This window comes from Procambarus clarkii, chromosome 49 (assembly GCF_040958095.1).
Source record: "Procambarus clarkii isolate CNS0578487 chromosome 49, FALCON_Pclarkii_2.0, whole genome shotgun sequence".
Lineage (NCBI taxonomy): Eukaryota > Metazoa > Arthropoda > Malacostraca > Decapoda > Cambaridae > Procambarus > Procambarus clarkii.
Window position 1 is genome coordinate 16,081,535 of NC_091198.1, and position 8,690 is coordinate 16,090,224.

Consider the following 8,690-nt stretch of genomic DNA (forward strand, 5'->3'; position numbering starts at 1 on the left):
TTACTTTGCAGCTGTGAGAGACAGTTCTCTCTCTCTCCCACAGCATAAACACATCTCCATCTCCATCTCCCCCACAGACTCCCACAGAGCTGTCCCACAGCCTCCTACAGCATCTCTGGTCACGGGAGATGAATTTTCACCTCCAGTAATCAAGATTACCGCCGGCGGCTCAGGTACGATAACCTATGATAACCTGTCTTTTAACAATGATAACTTATCGTTTAATAATGATAGGTTAGTAATGCAAATTCATTAATTATACCGCTGAAGTTCCTAAATAAAAGTTAATGGTTTTATTATTAGTTTTCGTGAAGAACCAACAGTATGCTAGAACCAACAGTATGCTAGAACCAAAGGTTCCAAGTGACCAACAGACTAGGCAGGAATGTCACACAGATGGCAGAGCGTCTTGAGTTGTAGATGCCAACTTATGGTGATCAACAAAGCTGTGCCAGGTTGTTTTGAACCTTGAAAACTTTGACCTTCAGCATGATATCAAGACTTCCGATATCTCTCCAGTGTTGTATGGGTCAATACTGACTTCTTTCCGAGTTCACCTGCATGAAGCAAAAAAAAAAATGGCGTAATTTAGCCTAATCAAAATCGTCAAATTGCTAGGGTTAATTAGCTAGCCTATATAGCTAACACGAACGAACGTGTGTGTGTGTGTGTGTAAGGGCAATGCTCTTGCCCTTACACACACACACACACACACACACACACACACACACACACACACACACACACACACACACACACACACACACACTCACACACACACACACACACACATGCATTAGGAAATGATGTGGTGGAGGCTGACTCCATACACAGTTTCAAGTGTAGATATGATAGAGCCCAATAGGCTCAGGAACCTGTACATCTGTTGATTGACGGTTGAGAGGCGGGACCAAATAGCCAAAGCTCAACCCCCGCAAACACAACTAGGTGAGTACACACACACACACACACACACACACACACACACACACACACACACACACACACACACACACACACACACACACACACACACACACACTCACACACACACACACACACCACACAGAGTGTCAGAGTAGACAAATGGAATGCATTTGGCAGTGATGTGGTGGAGGCTGACTCCATACACAGTTTCAAATGTAGATATGACAGAGCCCAATAGCCTTAGTTCTAGAAAGCCCCAATACTACGATGCTGGTATTTTTTCGCTGAAAAAAATCAATAATTTTCCACTCCGAGATTGATAGCATACAACAGTAATGGGTTCAGTTAGAGAGCAGGTAGGAATAATAGGGGGCGTATCTTCTCTCACGGGGGTAATGGGGGGTCTTAACTTTAATCCTCTAGTTGAATAATTAGGAGGAAGGTTCTATCCACGAAGCTGTACTTACCTAAGATGGACGCTGTGGGCTTGTGGGGAGAAACTTGAGGAGAAAGCAGAACACAACAGAACACTGCGGAACAAAACGGAACAGGACACGATGGAATAAAACGGAACAGAACACCAATAGAAAAAACGGAACAGCACACCAATGGAACAAACCGGAACAAAACAGAACACCAATGGAACGGAACAGGACACGATGGAACAAAATGGAACAGAACAGAACACCAATGGAACAAAACGGAAAAGGACACCAATGGAACAAAACGGAAAAGGACACCAATGGAATAAAACGGAACAGGACACGACGGAACAAAACGGAACAGGACATAATGGAACAAAACGGAACAGGACAGAACACCAATGGAACAAAACGGAACAGAACACTAATGGAACAAAACGGAACAGAACACCAATAGAAAAACGGAACAGAACACCAATGGAACAAAACGGAACAAAACACCAATGGAACAAAACAGAACACCAATGGAACGGAACAGGATACGATGGAACAAAACGGAACAGAACAGAACACCAATGTAACAAAACGGAAAAGGACACCAATGGAACAAAACGGAACAGGACATAATGGAACAAAACGGAACAGAACACCAATGGAACAAAACGGAACAGAACACCAATGGAACAAAACGGAACGGAACAGAACACCAATGGAACGGAACAGGACACCCATGGAACAAAACGGAACGGAACAGAACACCAATGGAACGGAACAGGACACCAATGGAACAAAACGGAACAGGACACGATGGAACAAAACGGAAAAGAGGGGCTCGTATATCGGCACTTTGTCTGGTCGAGCAATTAATGTCGTGACTGGAAATGAGTAATGCACGCACGTCCGCGCTCTATTGCAGACGCGGCAAGTCACGCCACACTCAATATTGACTCGCTCACGCCCGTGCAACTAAACGCGCGCGCGTGCGGCGCATGCACGGTAATGTGTGTGTACTCTCTTAAACACGCATTGATACCTCAAAACTTGATGAATTCAAACAAGCAAACAGGAACGAATGCTCTTGCGCTTACACGCACGCACACACACACACAAACACACACACACGCATGCACACACACACACACCACACAGAGTGTCAGAGTAGTTAAGTGGAATGCATTAGGCAGTGATGTGGTGGAGGCTGACTCCATACACAGTTTCAAGTGTAGATATGATAAAACCCAATAGCCTCAGGAACCTGTACACCAGTTGATTGACAGTTGAGAGGCGGGACCAAAGAGCCAGAGCTCAATCCTCCATAAACACAACTAGGTGAGTACACACAAGACTGGGACCCCCCCCCCCCCCTAAGCATGCTCCGAGGTCATCAATCACCTTCCGACAGACCGGATCACATTCGGTTGGTGAGAAGAACCGGTACACACAGATTAAGAACCGAACACCAAGACAAACACTCACATAAATTCATGACGGATCTCAACTATGTCAGTCGATGGGAGGTTGATAAAGCGGGGTCCGGGAGCTGAAGCCCCAGCTTCCAAGCAAATGGCTTGCGGAGTGCACGCACGCACGCACCCCTGAGTGTCTTTCAAAGTATATTGATCAGATGCGTTCTATATGATCAATGTGATTAATTATTTTTAGATCAATATAGACTATATGAAGGGGAGTACAGAGTGTCAAGAACTAGCTGCCCTAGACTATATGAAGGGGTGTACAGGGTGTGTCACGAACTAGCTGCCCTAGACTATATGAAGTGGAGTACAGAGTGCGTCAAGAACTAGCTGCCCTAGACTATATGAAGGGGAGTACAGAGTGTGTCAAGAACTAGCTGCCCTAGACTATATGAAGGGGAGTACAGAGTGTGTCAAGAACTAGCTGCCCTAGACTATATGAAGGGGTGTACAGGGTGTGTCAAGAACTAGCTGCCTTAGACTATATGAAGTGGAGTACAGAGTGTGTCAAGAACTAGCTGCCCTAGACTATATGAAGGGGAGTACAGAGTGTGTCAAGAACTAGCTGCCCTAGACTATATGAAGGGGTGTACAGGGTGTGTCAAGAACTAGCTGCCCTAGACTATATGAAGGGGAGTACAGTGTGTGTCAAGAACTAGCTGCCCTAGACTATATGAAGGGAGTACAGTGTGTGTCAAGAACTAGCTGCCCTAGACTATATGAAGGGGAGTACAGTGTGTGTCAAGAACTAGCTGCCCTAGACTATATGAAGGGGTGTACAGGGTGTGTCAAGAACTAGCTGCCTTAGACTATATGAAGTGGAGTACAGAGTGTGTCAAGAACTAGCTGCCCTAGACTATATGAAGGGGAGTACAGAGTGTGTCAAGAACTAGCTGCCCTAGACTATATGAAGGGGTGTACAATGTGTGTCAAGAACTAGCTGCCCTAGACTATATGAAGGGGAGTACAGTGTGTGTCAAGAACTAGCTGCCCTAGACTATATGAAGGGAGTACAGTGTGTGTCAAGAACTAGCTGCCCTAGACTATATGAAGGGGAGTACAGTGTGTGTCAAGAACTAGCTGCTCTAGACTATATGAAGGGGAGTACAGAGTGTGTCAAGAACTAGCTGCCCTAGACTATATGAAGGGGAGTACAGAGTGTGTCAAGAACTAGCTGCCCTAGACTATATGAAGGGGAGTACAGAGTATCTCAAAAACTATCAAATGTTGTATCCTCTTTATTTCCATATTTATTCCCAGTAATTTAACAGTTTAGTGGGCCAGCCAGAGGCTTAGGGCCCGCGCAGGAATATCCCTGAAAAAACAGTTCAATGATCATAGCAAATCATTTCCTTTACACCTCTCTGCTTCAGTTTGTGAATAAGGGTTCTAAGACCTCTTGAATCTCTTTCAATGACATTCGAATCCACATTATCAAGACCTTAGTGGCTTAATAACCCACACAGTGATTGGTGCTTTGAATAAAAAAAATCATTCGAATCAAAATCTCTATGAAAATCATTTCACCTAAATCATAATTTTTCACACATATTTCTCAGAGTATTATTTGATTTTCAATTAAACATAATTTCATTATAGAGTAAATTTTCATTTATTTTTACTGTAGCTGAAAAAAAAACATCAGAAAGTTATATTTATCATAAGGGGAAGCCTGGCCCCTTATAATGTCGACTAATATAGATATATTATATAGTCTATATTATAGATATAATATAGACTAATGTCGACGATTTTCATACATATTACACGTAATAATGACATATTGGTGTGGCTTTTCTATATTGTAATTAGGTCATATATATCTTCATTGATCTGGGACATGACAGCAGTGTGGCCGAGGTCCTCCACTCACTTTGTGGCGAGGAAATTCCAGCTTTTAACACCTGAGGGGTGTTAACTTTTGTGTTACACCTGAGGGGTGTTAACTTTTGTGTTACACCTGAGGGGTGTTAACTTTTGTGTTACACCTGAGGGGTGTTAACTTTTGTGTTACACCTGAGGGGTGTTAACTTTTGTGTTACACCTGAGGGGTGTTAACTTTTGTGTAACACCTGAGGGGTGTTAACTTTTGTGTAACACCTGAGGGGTGTTAACTTTTGTGTTACACCTGAGGGGTGTTAACTTTTGTGTTACACCTGAGGGGTGTTAACTTTTGTGTTACACCTGAGGGGTGTTAACTTTTGTGTTACACCTGAGGGGTGTTAACTTTTGTGTTACTGGTTGTGGTCTGGGAGTAGGGGGGGGGGAGGGGTGTGGAGGAAGAAAGAGGTGAAGAGGAGTATGTGTGTGGAGAGAGAGAGAGAGAGAGAGAGAGAGAGAGAGAGAGAGAGAGAGAGAGAGAGAGAGAGAGAGAGAGAGAGAGAGAGAGAGAGAGAGAGAGGGAGAGAGAGAGAGAGAGAGAAAGAGAGAGAGAGACTTGATTGATTAACAATTGAGAGGCGTTCCCAAAGAGCCAGAGCTCAACCCCCTCAATCACAACTAGGCGAGTACCACTAGGTGAGTAAAAACAGCATAAGGTAGTTATCAGGAGAAAGCACCAAACCATTACGACTATATATATATATATATATATATATATATATATATATATATATATATATATATATATATATATATATATATATATATATATATATATATATATATATATATATCACTTAGAAGGGTTAAATTCCAAATTAAATTCAAAGTTAAATTTAATTAAGATTTAGGACAGCACGGAGGACAAGAACTAGACCCAACCACTTGAACATCAAATCAACCACTAGTAACCTAGCCAAAGGGATCTTCAGAGAACTTTTCCTTTCACCACCTACGTCAGACCAATGATGAAGAATGCAACTCTGCTCCACAACGTAAATAAACACGAATCTAAACTAGTAAAGCTACAGAGCAGTTCTACCAGGATTGCAGAGTGTTGATGAGAGGGTTGCAGACGCTAATGGACACTGCGTACGTGCCCCTTAACACTATTAGAAAGTGGCGTAATGGGTACATAATACGACCTTTTATTTCCAGGCGCACTCGTGGTCTATGTTTATTCAGAGTGGTAAGCCGTGGCGGTGGTGGCGCAAGGTGGGTCCGTTTCTCGACTCGCAATCGGGAGTCCTGGGATCGAATCCTAGGCGGGACGAAAGTGATTGGGCCACGTTTCTAGTGCCTGGGATTCATCCAGCGGTAAATTGGGGAAAACAGGGAGTTAGACGAGAGAGATATCAACTAATATACACCTGGAAGATACTGGAGGGCCAAGTACCAAATCTACACAGTAAAATAACAACGTACTGGAGTGAACGACATGGAAGAAAATGTAGAATAGAACCAATGAAGAGCAGAGGTGCCATAGGCACAATCAGAGAACACTGTATAAACATCAGAGGTCCGCGGTTGTTCAACGTCCTCCCAGCAAGCATAAGAAATATTGCCGGAACAACCGTGGACATTTTCAAGAGGAAACTAGATTTATTCCTCCAAGGAGTGCCGGACCAACCGGGCTGTGGTGGGTATGTGGGCCTGCGGGCCGCTCCAAGCAACAGCCTGGTGGACCAAACTCTCACAAGTCGAGCCTGGCCTCGGGCCGGGCTTGGGGAGTAGAAGAACTCCCAGAACCCCATCAACCAGGTATCAACCAGGCAACTGTTGTTGTTGGGAGAGGGAAGGGAGTGCAAATATGTGGGGTGGAATTATCTGTCTACACGACAAGCACTATCAAAACTACCACCACTACCACCACCACCACCAGCCTCACTACAGTAACCACCACATAATCCCCCCTCATCACCACAATCATTCCCCTCCACCACAATCATTCCCCTCCACCACAATCCTCCCCCACCACCACAATCCTCCCTCTCATCACCACAATCGTCACTACCTCAGCAGTCTGACCATCGCTGATGCTGACAGATGAGGTGGGCAGCCTGGCTGTCGCTGCCCACCTCGACGGCCCACTGAGAAAGTAGATTAAAGCTGCCCACTTCTGCTCTCATCGTTAATATCTGTGTAATGCAATTTAGATACAATTATTCCTTGTTGAATCGTGTCTGCGTGCGTATGTGTGTGTGTGTGTGTGTGTGTGTGTGTGTGTGTGTATGTGTGTGTGTGTGTGTGTGTGTGTGTGTGTGTGTGTGTGTGTGTCATAGTGCCATTTTTCTCTTGGCACCCACACAGACTCTCCAAAAGGATATAATTCGATGCTTATGTCCAGAAAAAGGAATATTGTCTGTCCTGCTTTATGTGTGTTTGAATGCTTTCTGACACAGAATTAACTTCAAGTTTAGGTACAGAGAAGCTGTAGTCGTGGGTCGTGTATATTGTGCCAATATACAGTATGTATATTACATACAGCGAGGTCAGTGTGTATGCGTATGTATATATATATTTTTGGAGACGTCCGAATACATTATAGTATTTTGTTAGTCTATCAGTTTGTGAGTTGGCATTTTCCAGTATTCATTAACGTTAGCTGTCATCACTACTCGTATGAGGCGTGGGTGTATGAGAGCTATGTATAAGTGAGCATTCATACGTGCTTGGGCATGTTTTAATGTGTATAATTCTCCAGGTGTATGCTGTATAAGGGGTTTCTGGGTGAAGTAGGTGTGGGTGTGTATTCTAAGATGTCTCTCATATTTGAAAGACATCAAATATTGTATTCTAAGATGTCTCTCATATTTGAGGCCAAGTACTGATGCTGTTGATAAGACACGTACGAATGTCTGTGTGGGAGATCATCAATATGATAACGAACGATAACACACAGCTTTCAAAGTCGAATGAGGTTTTAGGATATCTAGACCACTCCAACGAAGCCTAAGCTTCAAGGTTTCCTTAGATATCATGGTTGTTGTTTAAGATTCAGCTACTGGGGACAAAAAGTTCCAAGTAGCACGGGCTATGGTGAGCCCGTAGTGGACTTACCTGGCACAGGAGCGGGGCAAGTAGCACGGGCTATGGTGATCCCGTAGTGGACTTACATGGTACAGGAGCGGGGCTGTAACTTTCTAGATATCAGTGAGGTTATAGATAGGTTAAGATAACATCTCTCAACTTCTTTTGATATATAATAAGGGGTTCTCGAACCTAAGGGGCAAATAGCAGTTAAAAAAAGGGGGGCGGGGTACCACAAGGGGTTCTGTAACTCTTCCCGATTTTCAGCGGCTTTCAATATCCCGACTTTCAGTGACTTTCAATATCCCGAATTTCAATATTCCGACTTTCAGCGGCTTTCAATATCCAGACTTTCAGTGACTTTCAATATCCCGACTTTCAGTGACTTTCAATATCCCGACTTTCAATATCCCGACTTTCAAAGACTTCAATATCCCGACTTGGTCAATTATCCCAGCCACGGTCAGGACAATCACATACGTCCTTCAGCGTTTGCTTCATGGATTGGTGGAACCGGCCAATCACCCATTGGGACCCATTGGGACCGGCTAATCACCCATTGGGGTGATTGAACAATATGGATTGGACAATTAACACCCCATCTCATTACTTTTACCAAATTTCCCGAAGATATCAGAGCCGAAATGAATCCCATCATCAATTTGGGTAATTATCTGCTGAGTAAACACACAAATGACCTCATTAGGTGATGAATGAGAGTTTAGGCCTCATAACCTTCACTGCAGAAGCTCCTGGAGGTGATTTCGGGGCTTAGCGACCCCGCGGCCCGGTCGTCGACCAGGCTTCCTGGCATCATGATAGTTGTACATACGAGAGCGAACGAGGAAATATATCCAGAATCCATCTTCGCCAAAGCTCCATCACGTGTGAAAATGACACACAGAAATCACAATAGCCTGATGCATCAAATGAACAAATCCACAAGGGCCGTGACGAG